This window comes from Balaenoptera ricei, chromosome 5 (assembly GCF_028023285.1).
Source record: "Balaenoptera ricei isolate mBalRic1 chromosome 5, mBalRic1.hap2, whole genome shotgun sequence".
NCBI classification, from domain to species: Eukaryota; Metazoa; Chordata; class Mammalia; order Artiodactyla; family Balaenopteridae; genus Balaenoptera; species Balaenoptera ricei.
In genome coordinates this window covers 120,069,142-120,086,880 of record NC_082643.1, presented here as the reverse complement: position 1 = coordinate 120,086,880, position 17,739 = coordinate 120,069,142, and the positions used below count along the sequence as shown (strand labels likewise).

General features: G+C 34.4%; 1 long non-coding RNA gene and 1 other non-coding gene across 3 annotated transcripts in view; both read left to right on the top strand.

Annotated features, from left to right (window-relative positions):
• The window catches only part of LOC132366638 (uncharacterized), a 55,615-nt gene that overhangs the window by 23,094 nt on the left and 14,782 nt on the right, over positions 1–17,739 (top strand). Inside the window, exon 4 of one of the 2 annotated variants that reach the window (XR_009503482.1) lies at positions 5,183–5,250. The exons of the other annotated variant lie outside the window; for it this stretch is intronic. This is a non-coding gene — a long non-coding RNA (uncharacterized LOC132366638). Of the gene's footprint in view, positions 1–5,182; positions 5,251–17,739 lie in introns of those variants that run through there. 2 annotated transcript variants of the gene reach the window in all.
• TRNAG-CCC (transfer RNA glycine (anticodon CCC)) lies at positions 12,360–12,432 on the top strand. Its single transcript has one exon. It is a non-coding gene; the product is annotated as a tRNA-Gly (tRNA).

Below are 17,739 nucleotides of genomic sequence, written 5' to 3'. Positions count from 1 at the left end.
TATTATTTCATTGCAATTTTAATTTGTATTTTTATGATAAATAATGACACTGAGCATATGTTTATATATACATAAAATGATGCTTATTGAACATATTGATATTACCTTTTACCTTTTTTTTTCTCCACGTCTGTTCAAGTTTTTGACTGTGTTTTGAATTGAGTTGTCTTTTTCTGATTTACTTATTGGAATTCTTTTTTTCTGTTCTGGATTTAAATCTTGGTCATATTTTCCCCCAGCCTATTTCTTGCCTTTTTACTTTCTTAATAATGTTTCTTGATCAGTGAAATATTTTAATTTTGATGATTTAAATTTATTACTTAGGTTGGGTTTTACTGAGCTTTTTGAATATATATTGGCAACATTTTAGCCATTATATTTGCTAATATTTTTTGCTTCTTTTTTCTCACATCTTTTTATGATGGTCCAATCTCACAATATATATTAAATTGTATAATGTTGTCCACATATCTCTCATATTTTGTTCTGTTTTTATATTATCATTTTGTCTCCATGCTCCACTTTGTGTAATTTCTTTTTTCTTTTTGAGTTACTTTTTTAAAAAATTTTATTTATTTATTTGGTTGTGCCAGGCCTTGGTTGTGGCAGGCGGGATCCTTAGTTGCAGCTCATGGGCTCCTTAGTTGTGGCATGCAAACTCTTAGTTGTGGCATGTGCGATCTAGTTCCCTGACCAGGGATCAAACCCGGGCCTCCTGCACTGGGAGCACAGAGTCTTAACCACTGCACAACCAGAGAAGTCCTCCACATTGTGTAGTTTCTACTGCTACTAGTTTCCTGATCCTTCCTTCTGCGGTGTCCAGTATACTGTTAAGCTCATCTGACACATTCTTAATTTACATTATTGTAAATATCTTAGAATGAATTCCTACATTATTGTACATGTTGTAGAATATCCAAAATTTCATTCCTGTTTAAATTCTCCATTTTTCATGTTAATGGTTAAGTGTACATTTTTTAATCCCTACATCTGATCTTCTGTGTTTTGCATCAGTTGACCCTTCTTTCCCTTATGTTTTCTTTGCATATCTTGAAATGTTTTATGTATACTGGACATTGTATATAAACAAACCATAAACCTATGGAGGATATCATTTTTCCCTAAAAAGGGAAAGTAGCTAGGATGCAGGCCAGATCACTTCAAGCAGGAATTTATTTGAACTGGGGCTTAGTTCTAACTTTACTTAATTTGGGTTAACTTCTGGTTTCTCAAAACTTAACGTCAAGATTTATTTTCTTTTCTAATTTCCAAAACCAGGATGGCAGTCTTTGTCCTGTATGTATTGCAACATGCAGGGCTTTGGGATCTGAGCACTGAGAGGGTAATATCTGTCTGCTTTTCCACTGCACACTGGCACATACTCAGCTAAAGCCCATGGCAGAGAATCTGCGAGCAGAGAGAATAAGTTTTGAGTTTAGATGTTCTCCAAATCCCTATTTACCACATCAGACTAGTTGACCATTAAAGTCCCTGCTTGGTTCCTCTTCCCCCTCAAGAGCTCCTCTGCCTATGACAGGACAATTTCCCACCTATACTTAGAAAATATCCCATGCAGGTAAGCAGCTGCCAATTTCCACTAACTTTCTGAGCACCAGTTAGTTTAGACTCTTTTGCATGCAAAACTCTTAGGTGCCTTAAAAAATTCTGTTATTTTAAATATATCTTTTTCTAGTTTTTTTTTTTACAATGAAGTAATGACCTGCCATGCTTTATATATTCAAGCCAGAATCTGAAATCCCAGCATGTAGTTTTAATTATTGCCCCAATTATTTAATTTTTATCAACTTCCTTTTTTTTTACATTTGGTGTGTAAATTCTATCTGTTTCTAATTTGGAAAAATATAGTCCTGTTCCTTACCACAGTTATTATAAGCAATAAAACTGAGTTAGGACAAAAATATAATTAACATGTTTTTGATTTCAAGGAAATAATTGAAGAGGAAAAAGAAAAAAAGTATCTAACTATAAATTACAATGAGACTAACTGGAATATTAACTCAGTTTGGACTCAGTTTAATGCCATTCCTTCCAGATTTGCCATTTTATGTCATAGCAGTGGCTAATAATTAAAAAGAATATAGAAAAATAAATGTATCTACTTCTTTTCTGTCAAAGCAATGACATTTGTTTATAAAGAAAGCAGAAGAAACAACTTAGTCCACAGCACTATGACAGTGACCAAAGCAGACAGAACTGAAACAATCGATTCAGTGTTTTTCCTGCATCAAGGCACCCAGGAGGCATGTACGTGCCCCGCTAAATGGATTTCTGGGCTACAGGGAGATCAAAACCTTTAGGCCCAAACTGATTTTTGCTGTGATCATATAGATTTGGTTAATAATAAGAAAGGGCTATTTGGCTTCAGAGCAGATTTTCAGATTGTTAATCACTGTGTTGTTTTTCTCTTTAGAACTGTCATATTTATCATTTGGCTATGTCTCTTGTGTTGATGAGTTTCTGATTTCTTAGGGGAAGTGATTGATTCAGAAAGATCTTAATCAGCATGCTACTGGCAGAAAATATATTTTTGTTATTTAAAGAACATATATTGAGTTCCAACTTCCTGAGGCATAGCATGTTCCTATGGGATAGATACAGCATAATTTAAAAATGTTTATTTGTTCTTTATGACCATATTAATATGCATTCTTGAAGTAATGTGGAAAATGTCAGAAAGCAACAAATCCAGGACTTGCCGCAATTTATTACAAAGGGAAGATCTGAAAATAAAATGGTTATCTATGGTTATCTTCATGTTTGGTGATGAGTTGTTAAGGAAATCAGGATTGAGTCCTAAGCTTGGTTTTGAAGGAAGCATTTGAGGGTGAGTAACAGTGAGGTAGGGTTGAAGATGACTGTAATTACCAAAATATACATGACGATGTTATTTTAATAAAGATTAGTGCCTTCTTAAACATTGAAATGTTATAAAAGTAGACAGTAAACAGATAAAGACCAGTTATGTAACTTCTTATACCCTATTAAAATAATAAACACTATAAACTAACCTATATTCCATTTGTTTTTTTCCCTCTTATTCATCTAGAATTTTTATAGGAAGGAATTAAGTGCTTGGTTAATAATTATAGCCTATACAATTAATTTCACAGCTCACAGTGCAGATTTCCAGTTGAAAGATTATTTATAATCACATAATTTTTAAATATTTGGACTTTGAAAGAATAAATAATGCTGAATGGAAAATATATTGGGAAATAATGAACAAATTAGGAAAAATCATCAACAAAAGGATGTTCTTAAGAAATTCTGGAGAAACACACTTTTTAATGTCTTATTATAAACTAATTGAAATATCACAGCTTACCCATTTGATGTCAAGAGTTCAACTCATTTCATTTAGTAATACTATTGTACAAAGACTCATTTTCGTGCACACCAGCATGCTGAGGCCAGCATCTCTGTCACAATAAGACATAACAATCTCTCCCTGATTTATCTGATTACACATTGTCCTAAATTCAAACAAAACAACAACAACAACAACAACAACAAAAACTGGAAAAAAACTAGATGGAAATCTTTTTAAGAAAATGGTTTGGTTCATAGACCAATTTTGATTCATAGACCAAGTTTTAAAACAACTACCTATACTAATACTACTGTTACTATTGCTCCCTAAGTAATAATTTGTCTCTATTGGATAGTAGTAACTTAGTGACTTTCTGAGTCATTGTGTTTCTATTAGATATGCCATTGTCACTGTTTATTCACAAGTAGGGTCTATTTTATCACTGTATCAAAATAATAATAAAGAGTAACAGAAAGAGATTGTCCCCACCAATACAAAAACTGGGGTAGAAAATGTAATTCTTTAACACACAATGGTACGGTGCTTATGATGTGAGACTTATTCCTGCAAGCATTCATTTTTACTCTTTTTTTTTTTTTCTATACTGTATATCAAATGAAGTCCCTATAGGTACTATCTTCCTTCTAATAGGATTATTTATTGCTATTTCAGGCTTCTCCTTCCTCTTAGAGAAAGGGCATAACCGTTTTCCCGGGTCCTTTGTATTCTTACACCCCGTATTCAGCCTTTGTACTGCTGTGACTCCCCAAGTAATTGCTGAGGATACTAGTAGGGAGAGGACAGTGCAGCAAGCCCAGAGTGTGGTCTTGAGACCAGGAGTGTGAAAGGGATATTGTAACGAGCTCATGCATTGTAAGCCAAGCTCTTAGATTCAACTTCAACTGTTTCTGATAGTTTTGACAATGAAGGAGTAGCTTGACATTTCCTTCTTGGGCACATAAGTGCCATCTCTCATCCCAGGTAGCTAGTGATTTCAAGAACTGCAGAGTCGAGGCTGAAGTGCTGTGTCTGTGGAACACATCTCAGGTGAGAAAACTGAAGATCAAGTGGTGTCAAACAGAAATGGCATTCTTCTGTAAAAGTTTGAAAAAATAAGTGAAGGTATTCTGAGTAGGAGTGTATAAGGATGAACTTTGTAGGAATAAACAGCCTTGGAACTTATAAAAATTCAGAGGATTCAAGGAAATGATTCAAGGGATTCTAGCATCTGGTGGGAATTGCAAAAGATTATCTATAATTTAATTAATTCACATAACTTTGGATCATTTTTGAGATTGAAATTTTAAACCTAGAGATTGGAATTTAAGTCTATTGTTCACTTTTGAAAGCACCTATGTCCAAAATGGATCCCATTTCTAACCACATATGGTTATAGTGAGTTGGACAAAGTATTTGACCTCTTTGGATCCCAGTCATAACATATGTAGACTAAGGGTATTTATGGTAAAATTACTTTCACTGAATAAATGAAATTATTTATATAAAGAGCTTAGAAAGTACCTGCTGCAAACGTGCCCCATGTACATTAGCCACCAGTTTTATTATTAACCAAAGCATATTTTGCATAGTAAGCATGGTTTATATAGTTTATACACATTTCATATTTGCAAATCAGTGATTGGCAGAAGCTCATATAGTGTGTTTGTTTTGATTTTGAGCTTTGTGGTTATTTGAACAGACTTTTAGACCTAAGCTTCCTAAGTACCTAGATGTTAGAGACTCATAATCATATGAAGTAAAATATATAAAATGTGGTCTGGCAATAATTCCTCCAGTCCCTTTCTAGCTATATGTGATTCAAAGCATTTTCTGTCCTCATTTGGTTTTCAGCATTTTCAGGAATTCAAGAGGTATCAAAAGGAGACAAAATGTATGTTAGGACCCAGGCATCCCATTGTTCCGTTATTTCCAAGATGAAGGAGCAAGAGAATGGAAATAGAAGGTCACAGGTAACTCTCAATCATGAATTTCATCATCTCAAAAGAGGCACAAAACAAAATTAAAGTTTTCAAAAAGTAAAACAAAAATGCCTGGAGGAACTCTCTTTGCTAAGAGAACAATTCCTTCCTGAGCATGGTTATTAACAAGGAAGACATTTATTGAGTCTTGCAAGAATAGAGGCTAAAAGCTACCAGTCTCATCTGGGGTCATAAGTTAAAAATACCATAAATCAAAGATCTCTGATTTCTGATAACAGAAATTGTGCCTCAGTAAAAGATTCACTCAAGCATGGGTGTAACAGCAGAGGATGCAGAAGGTCTCTTGGGTGCCACTTGAGAAAGCAGCTGGGCTGTATTCTGGTTCTCTCTGAAGTTTGTTTTCAGGCAAGCACCAGATGGATTGCATATTAGATACAATTTCATCTGGAACATTTCCTGATGTCATTGTCCAGAAGTTTTCTTAGGCATTTTTACTAGAGCACTCTTGAGCTGGAATTCCTGATAGGAATAAAGAAAAGGGTTTTTATAATTTCTATATTGATGCTGGCAGCTCTGCCTTTCTTTTTTTAAAAAATTATCTCTTTCAATTACTTTATTTTGGTAGTAGAATATAGAGTATTTAATAGGTTGGCATTGTGTTTAGAATTTAACTATAGGAGACACTAAAATAACGGCATCAGTTATAACAGGATATTTATTGCTTGGAAAATGATGGAGTCAAACGGCATTGATTTCTGGCATAATGTACTATGACCCTCATCCATCTGTTCAGGGCCTGATGCAGAAATCAATATATTCTCTTCCTGGGGAAGCCCAAGGCATTCTCTGCATTTAGACATGGGGCTTCCAGATTGCTAAAGTGATTAAAAAATAATCAAGGCCTTCCAGAAGCTTTACTTTCTATCACACTCTAAAAAGTTTTCCCTTAAAAAGAACTCTTTCTGATCAAATTTTGTTATTCAGTTTATTTCTTTCATTTTTTGCAATTCAATTATTGTGCAGTTATAGTGATTATATCTCTTGAGACTCCCAGCTGAGTTCAAGTAAAAGTGCATTTGTAGACTGGTTTAAAATCTACCACTAGTAAAATATGACTCCTCTTAAAGTATCAATAAATACTTATGGTAGAATATTTCAAGGTTGTTAGGAAAGTGTGTCTGACCTCAGTTTGGGGCAGCAGGGGGAATTTGTATTGCTTTAAGAAATAGTCTAAAATCTTACAAATTTTGATATTGTTATCAATGTATCTAAAATTGCTGACTTTTTCCTTGGACTAAAGACAAAATTGGTAATTTACTAACATACTAAAAAAGTTTCAAAAATTGTATTCTACTACAATAATTTTATGATTGCTAATGCAAAAGCCTGAGAATCTGAAAGTAGCTTGTGTTTCAGCAGTTAAAAAACAAAGCAAAATTTTTTCACATAATTCTGACAGGACTGTGTTGGCCTGAATCAAAGAAAAATTGAAGTTTCGTTGAAAGTGGAAGAAAGTGGTTTTCACTCTCTCATATGGTAAGGTCAAACAGATTTTATTTTCCTCTCTGACCTAAGTGGATATTAGGAACGTGATTTTGTGAATGCTGGAGACAATAATTACTGAGGGACCTCAGCCTCTTTCCTATTTATCTTTGCTTCAGGTCATTTTCTGTCTTGGTGTGGTTTTCAGTGTTTATATCAGGGTTTCTAGAAAAGTCATTATGCAAAAATATATGGTTGAGGAAATATTAATTAAAGTGCCAAATTCTTTGTGAATAGATTCACAATGATCTTTGTAAAGTATTTATTATAGAAACCTTTGAAGAAAAAAATGTGGTTATGTAATAATTTATGTAAATATTATAAATAGTTCCTTTCAAATAAATGATAACCCTAGAAAAATGCAGAATTGCCTATGATACAGATGCTATTTCATGAGTAGGTCACCTTTTTGAATTAGCATCTATCTCACTGTAGTGTCCATCAACATCACTATAACTCCTTACATTAAAAAGGTTAGTATATACTTGAGTATGCTGCCAGTAATCTGAAAGTAGATATGGTAGGTTCTCATTATTTGCAGTAGTTAAGCTTTATAAAAGCATGCTGAACCCTGAATTAATGACTGTTGAATCATTGCTTCTAGAAGAAATACAGGGTTAGGTTCCTGCAGCTTTTGCTCACACAGTTTTCATCAACAGATCAATGCGTAACCTCATTTTGTGTGTATTACTGTTTAAAGACACTCTATTTATGTATATTATTGATCCTCTAACACTGAATGCACAGCCCGTAGTGCTATAATTCATGCCTGAGTGAAGCTTATCCCACACGTTTTCTTTTCTTTTTTTTTTTATAATGCAAATTTTTTTTGTTTTCTTCATAAGGCATGTCACATCCTTCTTGAGCTTAGAAAGACTAGACAGCACTTCAGCATTACACTTCGGGGATTTTAAACAGCAAAATCACCAACAAAACCCTCAAATATGTGAAAAGCATGGCTCTAAATTGACCACAAAAGGATACTTTTTTACAATGTAAAAGCTAAAAACAAGGCAGAGCATTGCCTTGTTTGATCTCAGCTGGGAATGTATGTGTTAGGTGATTCAAATTTTTTGCTGCTCTGTGCATGTCCAGAAATGATCTGAAAGTACCTTGAGTATTAATTTTGAGGTTACAAATAACTTTTAGCAAGTAGGTAAATTCACAAATATGGAATTTGTAAATAATGAGCATTGCATGTAATCAGATAAATCTTAATAGTTTTTATCCCCACTATATATCAGGTCCTGCGTAGAATGCTATCTTTATAGTTGTAATCTGAATCTTACAAGCAAAATTTCCAAAGCAGCATTTTGTTATGGAAATGAAAAGCAAGGATAACAAAGATTCTTACTTTACCATATTTCATTTAGTGATGCTAAATGATTGCACCCTAGACAATCTATCTACTAAGCAGTTAGAGAAAACTTTCTTACAAAAATTCTTTTAATTCAGCCATACTTTTAGAGTACTTCTCAAAGATTTTGGTTTTACAGAGGTGAATATACATTTGAGTCAATGAAAAACTCAGTGGAACATGAGAAGCTTGTTAAAACAAAGTGAAAATTGCCAGAGCTATGTATCTTTTACTAAAAATAAATAAATAAAGTAATGCACATGAAAAACAAATAATATGAGAGTTTTTTTCACAGTTACGTTGCTACTCCAAATCTGATCAAATTAATAGTAACTAAAAATTGCTCCCATCTGTTTAGGAACTGATGCTTAATCTGTTGATGATATAAATTCTCTGCCTAGTGGACAGGTGGCAGGGAGTTAAAAGACCATTTGTGAAAAGACCTCCATTGATGCTAATTGCCAGCCTTGAACTAGCCAAGAGTTGAACAAGAATAGGATCCATGCTAATTTTTTCAGAGCAAGATTAAAACATATTGGTGAGCAGGATCTTAATTCTTTTCAGTCTTCCTACAAATATTATTCGTTAGACTAAAATTTTGTAAATGATTTAGAAGATATACAGTACTGTCTGTGGATTCAGGCATTGCACACTGTGGACATCACTAATTGTTACTAAGCCAAGAATTGTTTATAAGCAATCCTCTGCTTTGTGGTTTGGGTGAGGAGTGGGGTTTCTATTTAATCATAAATACTTGCTTAACAGCTTTAACTTGTACAGTATGAATTGATGATCCAGTTTCAAAATTTTGAATGCAAAATTTATATAAGAATTACAATACAGACTTACATTTTTAAAAACAAAAATATTTGGCAGTTCCTTTTATATCTTGCAGTAATTTTGAGTTACAACAATCAGTTTCATGGATCTTGCAAATACTAGTTAAGTAGTTAAAGGATTTCAGTTTTCCAGAGTAATGAATAATTTAAATGCAATTTAGATATGTGCTATATATAGTATGTATATATATATATGTGTATATATATATATATATATATATATATATATATATATATATATATATATATAAGGCTCATCCAAACTATACTATAAGAAAAAATTCTCATTTTAAAATGCTGTAACAGCAAAACATATGTAACAAAAAATAAAATATCAAAAATCTATGACCATGCTCTTTTGGGGAAGAGAAAAAACTTAAATTATCTAGGGTCTTTCTTTTCCATTGGGATAGGATTGGCAATAGTATTCTGTGTCTGAAGATCATCTCTCCTTTAAGTCTAATTCTGGTGAGCTCAGTTATCACAAATAACCTGACTCAGAATCTCATCCTTCTCACCTGCTACAGGTCAGAGCATTTGTGTGTTCTTTCCTAGACTGATATCACTATTTATTTTCTTTTTTAAAAAGTATTATTTATTTATATTATTTATTTATTTGTGGCTGCGTTGGGTCTTTGTTGCTGTGTGTGGGCTTTCTCTAGTTGTGGTGATCGGGGGCTACTCTTCACTGTGGTGCGCAGGCTTCTCACTGTGGTGGCTTCTCTTGTTGCGGAGCATGGGTTCTAGACACCTGGGCTTCAGTAGTTGCAGCATGCGGGCTCAGTAGTTGTGGCTCAGTGCTCTAGAGTGCAGGCTCAGTAGTTGTGGTGCACGGGCTTAGTTGCTCCATGGCATGTGGGATCTTCCTGGACCAGGGCTAGAACCCTTGTCCTCTGCATTGGCAGGTGGATTCTTAACCACTGTGCCACCAGGGAAGCCCCAATATCACTATTTCTGATTGAGAAACTTAAATCTAAAGACCACAAGAACTGCCTTCAAAGTCCGGGTGACACTAAGATCATGATCAACAGAGTCCCCATTGGTTCCTCATTCGGACAATCACACTAAAACTTCATATCTTCCTCTGTAAACCTCTAGGACTTGGTGAATCAGTACTTTGCATTTAGCCATTTCATGTCTCACTAAGCTAGGGGAATTGAAGATAAAACTTCCCACATAATTCCTAATTCATCTCTATAGTTTGATCAAATTGAACACTTGAAAAAAGACTCTTAGAAAAGCAGAAGAAAGATGGAGGGACACAAACCAAAATGAAGGATGTGAGACTTCTAGTTCAGTTCTGACATGTGAAGAGCTTGAAATTGTTACTCTTACAACAAGAAAAAGCAGGGCAAACTGGAAGTCAGCTTTTCTTGGACCTATCAGAGAGCTGATCTTTGGGCAAATGGTCACCCTAAACTCTGGAGAGTCAGATACAGGAAGAGACAAACAGCTCCTGAGATTGGTTTACCTGGAACAGAAGCCTTTGGGATTTATAAGATGGTAGGAAAAGTTAAGTGGCTATTTTGAAGAATTGCTGGGGCTGAGTGTAGGCTAACATATGAGTGAAAAAATCCCAGTTGCTGCAGTCATAGGTGGGTCCCACACTCATTCAGTCTTTGACTCCAGGAACCCCCCTGGGTTATCCCAGTGAGCCTTTGAGAAAAATGTCCTTCTGGCCGAGAGCTGGAGGAGGGGTGTTATAGCCATCATGGAAACTTGCTCAGACTTTTCTCCCTACAAAGCCTGTTCTCCAGGGGGAATGAACTTGCCAGAGGGCAATTCTGAAAACTTATCACAGGTAAGGGAAGGGAATTTCACCCCAGCTTCAACTTTCTTGTATCCCCTAGGGAAAAAGCAAACAAGCAAACAAACAAGAAAAACACCAACAAAAAATCATTCAAAACAAAATAAAAAATCAAACTCAACAGGGAAGAGGGTTTTAAGGAAATATATTGGGAATACTATAGCCAAGGAAGAGTGTAAGAGGCAGGGAGGAGAACAAGTTATACCCCTGGAGGAGGGACAGACATACTTGTGAAGACCACACCCTCAAGACACTGGCTCACTAAAAGACTGCATCTTAATCAGAATACTATTGAATGTGTCCTCTTCCCCATGCCCCATCATCACACCCAAAGCCCTTTAGTATACTAAGAGGAGATTACAACTGAAAGAGTTGCAAGACACAGACTGTCTCTAAGCAGCAGTATAAGGAGAGCCCAAAATCCCAAGTCAGGAGGCAAAAACAAGAACACTAGAAGAATTTGAAGTCTCTGATACCTATAGCTGTAACAACCTTAAACACAGTCTAGCTTCTAGCCATATTAACATGAATCATTATACTAAAGTCCTATTTATTTGAGACTTATTACCTGATACAACATGTCCAGCTTTCAACAAAAAAAATCTAAGCTAAGCTAAAAGGTAAGAAAAAATACAATTTGAGGACATAAAGCAAGCTTCAGAACTACACTCAGAAAAGACACAGGTGTTGGGACTATCAGACAAGGAATTTAGCATAGCTATGATTAATATTTAAAGGACCCTAATGGGAAAATTAGATAACATGCAAGACCAGATGGATAATATCAGCAGAGAGATGGAAACTATAAGAAAGAACCAAAAGGCAATGCTAGAAATGAAAAAAATAACATTGTAACACAAATGCCTTTGATAGGTTTATTAGCCTCCACACAGTTGAGGAAATAATTAGTGAACTTGAAGATAGCTCAATGGAAACTTCCCAAATTGAAAGACAAAGAGAAAAAAAATAAATAAAAGCAAGCTGAATAGCACATCCAGACTGTGTGGGATAGCATCAAAAGGTGCACAAAATTGGAATACCAGAGGGAGAAAAAGGCAAAATAAATATTTGAAGTAATTATGGCTAAGAACTTTCCAAAGTTAGTGAAAGATACCTAACTGCAGATCCAAGAAGCTCAGAGAACATCAAATAAGATAAACAGAAAACAAAGAATGCTGTTATATCAAAACCCTGTTCTATCACTTTTCTCAAAATATGGTAAAATTTTTTTCTCTTGGTACAAATATTTTTCTAAATGAATATGATGCTAGTGGTTCTTCTTGGAATGTGTCTTGGCAATTATTACCTTGTTTTATGAGGCAATCATAACTACTGTTCTGGTATACCTTATTTTATTGTGCTTCACAGATATCATGTTATTTACAAATTGAAGTTTTGTGGCAACCCTGTGTGGAGCAAGTCCATGGTGCCATTTTTCTAACAGCCTTTGCTCACTTCGTGCCTCTGTGTCACATTTTGGTAATTCTCACAATATTTCAAACACTCCACCAACAAAAAGATTACAATTCACTGAAGGCTGACTTCCCTGGTGGTCCAGTGGTTAAGACTCCGCACTCCCAATGCAGGGGGCCCAGGTTCGATCCCTGGTCAGGGAACTAGATCCCACATGCCGCAACTAAAAGATCCCGCATGCCACAACTAAGACCTGGTGCAACCAAATTAAAAAAAAAAAAACAATTCACTGAAGGCTCAGATGATAGTTTGTACGTTTTAGCAATAAAGTATTTTTAATTAAGGTATGTACACTTCTTTAGATATAATGCTATTGCACACTTAACAGACTACACTATAGTGTGAACATAACTTTTATATGCACTGGGTAACCAAAAAATTTGCATGAATTGCTTTATAGCAATACTCACTTTATTGTCGTGGTCTGAAACCAAACCCACAGTATCTCCAAGGTATTTCTGTATTGGTTCTGAAGGTATCATCTGGACAAACAGGATATGCATCACAGTACATACTAGTACACGAGTATATTTATTCCCCATATACTATCTGCCATCTGCTCTCCTTTCCTTCCCACCCAAATGGGATAATTACAAACAGAACTTCAAGAAAATAATTAAAACATGTCTGGTATATGTGAATTTCACATTTTTATATTGTTATATGGCAAAAAGCCATGTTTTGCATGAAAAGAATTCATAATTAGTTTTTACCAAAGTATGAATTTGCAAAGGGCTATATGTATATATAGTCCCCAAAATCCTGAATATTTGGAGAATATTGCTTTTACTGAGTAATTTTTGGGATTGTATTTCCAAATGGATGATGATGCCTTCAAAATAGTTATTTTAATGTTATATAATTTCAACTTATTCAGGTAATGCAAGCAAAACTTAATTCTAAAGCTGTTTAGATTTTCACTTATAAAAAAATCTATTTTTTATGTTCTCTCTGTCAGCTACATGTAGTAATTTGCAGGGAACTTTTCCATTCTTTGCCTCTAGCTCCACTTTCCACCAGAAAAATGATATTGTAGTAGGTATCTCTAAATTGGTCCATGGAATCATTAGTTTCAGTGTTGGTAGAGACTACAGAAGCAACCTTATCCAACATTTTCATTCCTTCATTTAATTGATGAAAAATTGAGGTTCAAATTCAGGAAGTGGCTTGTCCAAATTGAAGAAAATTCTGATATTCTTAACTAATTAAAATAGAATTAATTTGAAATAGAATTTATTTCTGAATTGTTAGAAGTAATAAATCAAGGAAAACATTTCAAAGCATTTGATGGCCATAAAAACCAGAATTTTAGATACCATAGAAGAGAATGAGGTGTGATTTTGTAGCTTCCTTTTTAAGAAGAAAATAGAGGGAGATATCTAATAATATTTACTAAAAATATAGATTAAGACTTAGGGTATAGATTCTGTTCTTTTGATGGAACATGACAGAAGAACAAATACTTCACCTTTCTGGGCTCCAAATTCTCTCACAGATCCCACTTAGATTCAATTATTTACTTTCTGTTAATATGCTTTTTATATTTTATTGATGTATTCTCAGAATAATATCTTAAAGCTCTAAGGAACTATTCAGAGAACTATTTAGAGCAACTCATTTATTTTACAAATTAAAATGAATGAAAAGCTTATGGAAATGAGTTAAAACCCAGATTGAGTGATGTCATATTAGGAAATATGTAGGGTCTTGTTTTTCTCATATGTAAATGTTGTGCCTTTTCAATTGAACATGGAGCATATAACTTTCCTTTTTTATATAGTTTTCATCTTATTCCTCACTAATTATTTTAATACTATTTTCAAAACCTAAATAACTTTAAGAAAATATTGATCAATTTTAAAATTCTTCTGACCTCAATATAAAGGAAAAATTAAATTAAAAAATAAATAAAATTCTTCTGGAGTAAATCCTGAATGAACAATTGGAATGGCAAAGGGAGCTCTTAGAAGGTAAGGCCAAAATTTCACAATTTAGAATTAGGATTTGCATTGCCTATGCAGATATATTCTGAAGGCAAATATAAACAAAATCATTGTTTGAAGTCAGGCATCAGCTGGATTATCCTGTTGCAGAGCTCCCTTGACCTTGAGAGTGGCTCTGCTTCTAGAATTGAGAGAAATTAACAGGAGAACTTGGCAGTATGTTCCTTTGGAATCTCTCTTTCTGAATTTCCTACCTGACATGTAATATTATAAGTGTCACAATAAAATAGGTACAAAATGTAGTGGACAAAACATTACCAACAATATCCTACATTTCTTTCAGTATATATTTAAGTATGCAATACTAATAAATAAAAGATAAACTGCTTTAAGATAAAGAAGCATTTCAACAAACATGTCTATAATTATTTCTTCTACTAGTACAGGAAAAATCCTTAAGTCTTTCCTCCCTCTCTCTTTTAAAAATAATTAGATATATGGATTTATACAACTTCGTTTTTCTAAAATTCTTCATTTATACAATGCCTTGTAATTTCTACCCATTTTTACACATTACAAATGAGCTCCACAAAGGAGCATTTGAAGAGGTAGCACTTTTGTTGTGGATTTTAGCAAGCAGTGTGAATGAAAATTACAAGAGTAATATCATTATATGATAATCATTTTCAATCATTTTCTTTTTAAAAATTTGCTCTACCAGAGAGGAGGGTTTGGAGATTACTGTTAGTTTGTCAGTAGAGAATATTCTCTGTTCCTGAAAAACACCCCCTTGTGCAATTTAAGAAATAAAGTTTTCTTTTATGAAAAGGAATTCAATAAGGAGAACAATTCACTGATCTTTATAATAGGACTACAAAATAGCATCTAAGGCTGGAGAGGTAAGCTGACTACTACTGTGGTTACTGCTGAAGCTATTTTATTTTATTTTATTTTATTATTTTTTTTTGGTCTCATTTTATTTTTTAATTTTTATTGAGATGTAATTGACATATAACGTTATATTAGTTTCAGGTGTACAACACAATGACTTGATATTTGTATACACTGCAAAATAATCACCACAGTAAGTCTAGTTATCCTCTATCATCATACAAACTTACAAAATAATATATATTTTTTAACATCTTTATTGGAGTATAATTGCTTTACAATGGTGTGTTAGTTTCTGCTTTATAACAAAGTGAATCAGTTATACATATACATATGTCCCCACTTATCTTCCCTCTTGCATCCCCCTCCTACCCACCCTCCCTATCCCACCCCTCTAGGTGGTCACAAAGCACCGAGCTGATCTCCCTGTGCTATGCGGCTGCTTCCCACTAGCTATCTATTTTACATTTGGTAGTGTATATATGTCCATGCCACTCTCTCACTTTGTCCCAGCTTACCCTTCCCCCTCCCCGTATCCTCAAGTCCATTCTCTAGTAGGTCTGTGTCGTTATTCCCATCTTGCCCCTAGGTTCTTCATGACCATTTTTTTTTTTTTTTTTTTTTAGATTCCATATATATGTGTTAGCATACGGTATTTGTTTTTCTCTTTCTGACTTACTTCACTCTGTATGACAGACTCTAGGTCCATCCCCCTCACCACAAATAACTCAATTTCCTTTCTTTTTATGGCTGAGTAATATTCCATTGTATATATGTGCCACAAATTCTTTATCCATTCATCTGTCGATGGACACTTAGGTTGCTTCCATGTCCTGGCTATTGTAAATAGAGCTGCAATGAACATTTTGGTACATGACTCTTTTTGAATTATGGTTTTCTCAGGGTATATGCCCAGTAGTGGGATTGCTGGGTCATATGGTAGTTCTATTTTTAGTTTTCTAAGGAACCTCCATACTGTTCTCCATAGTGGCTGCATCAATTTACATTCCCACCAACAGTGTATGAGGGTTTCCTTTTCTCCACATCTTCTCCAGCATTTATTGTTTGTAGATTTTTTGATGATGGCCATTCTGAATGGTGTGAGATGATATCGCATTGTAGTTTTGATCTGCATTTCTCTAATGATTAATGATGTTGAGCATCCTTTCATGTGTTTGTTGGCAATCTGTATATCTTCTTTGGAGAAATGTCTACTTAGTTCTTCTGCCCATTTTTGATTTAGGTTGTTTGCTTTTTTTGAGATTGAGCTGCATGAGCTGCTTGTAAAGTTTGGAGATTAATCCTTTGTCAGTTGCTTCATTTGCACATATTTTCCCCCATTCTGAAGGTTGTCTTTTCATCTTGTTTATGGTTTCCTTTGCTGTGCAAAAGCTTTTAAGTTTCATTAGGTCCCCTTTGTTTATTTGTGTTTTTATTTCCATTTCTCTAGGAGCTGGGTCAAAAAGGAACTTGCTGTGATTTATGTCATAGAGTCTTCTACCTCTGTTTCCCTCTAAGAGTTTGATAGTGTCTGGCCTTAAATTTAGGTCTTTAATCCATTTTGAGTCTATATTTGTGTATGATGTTAGGGAGTGTTCTAATCTCATTCTTTTACATGTAGCTGTTCAGTTTTCCCAGCACCACTTATTGAAGAGGCTGTCTTTTCTCCATTGTATATTCTTGCCTCCTTTAGCAAATATAAGGTGACCATACGTGTGTGGGTTTATCTCTGGGCTTTCTATCCTGTTCCATTGATCTATATTTCTGTTTCTGTGCCAGTACCATACTGTCTTGATTACTGTAGCTTTGTAGTATAGTCTGAAGTCAGGGAGCCTGATTCCTCCAGCTCCATTTTTCTTTCCCAAGATTGCTTTGGCTATTTGGGGTCTTTTGTGTTTCCATACAAATTGTGAAATTTTTTGTTCTAGTTCTGTGAAAAATGCCAGTGGTAGTTTGATAGGGATTGCATTGAATGTGTAGATTGCTTTGGGTAGTATAGTCATTTTCACAATGTTGATTCTTCCAATCCAAGAACATGGTATATCCCTCCATCTGTTGGTATCATCTTTAATTTCTTTCATCAGTATCTTATAGTTTTCTGCATACAGGTCTTTTGTCTCCTTAGGTAGGTTTATTTCTAGATATTTTATTCTTTTTGTTGCAATGGTAAATGGGAGTGTTTTCTTAATTTCACTTTCAAATTTTTCATCATTAGTGTATAGGAATGCAAGAGATTTCTGTGCATTACTTTTGTATCCTGCTACTTTACCAAATTGATTGATTAGCCCTAGTAGTTTTCTGGTAGCATCTTTAGGATTCTCTATGTATAGTATCATGGCATCTGCAAACAGTGACAACTTTACTTCTTCTTTTCCAATTTGGATTCCTTTTATTTCTTTTTCTTTTCTAGTTGCTGTGCTGTGGCTAAAACTTCCAAAACTATGTTGAATAATAGTGGTAAGAGTGGGCAACCTTGTCTTGTTCCTGATATTAGTGGAAATGGTTTCAGTTTTTCACCATTGAGGATGATGTTGGCTGTGGGTTTGTCATATATGGCCTTTATTATGTTGAGGAAAGTTCCCTCTATGCCTACTTTGAGGAGGGTTTTTGTCATAA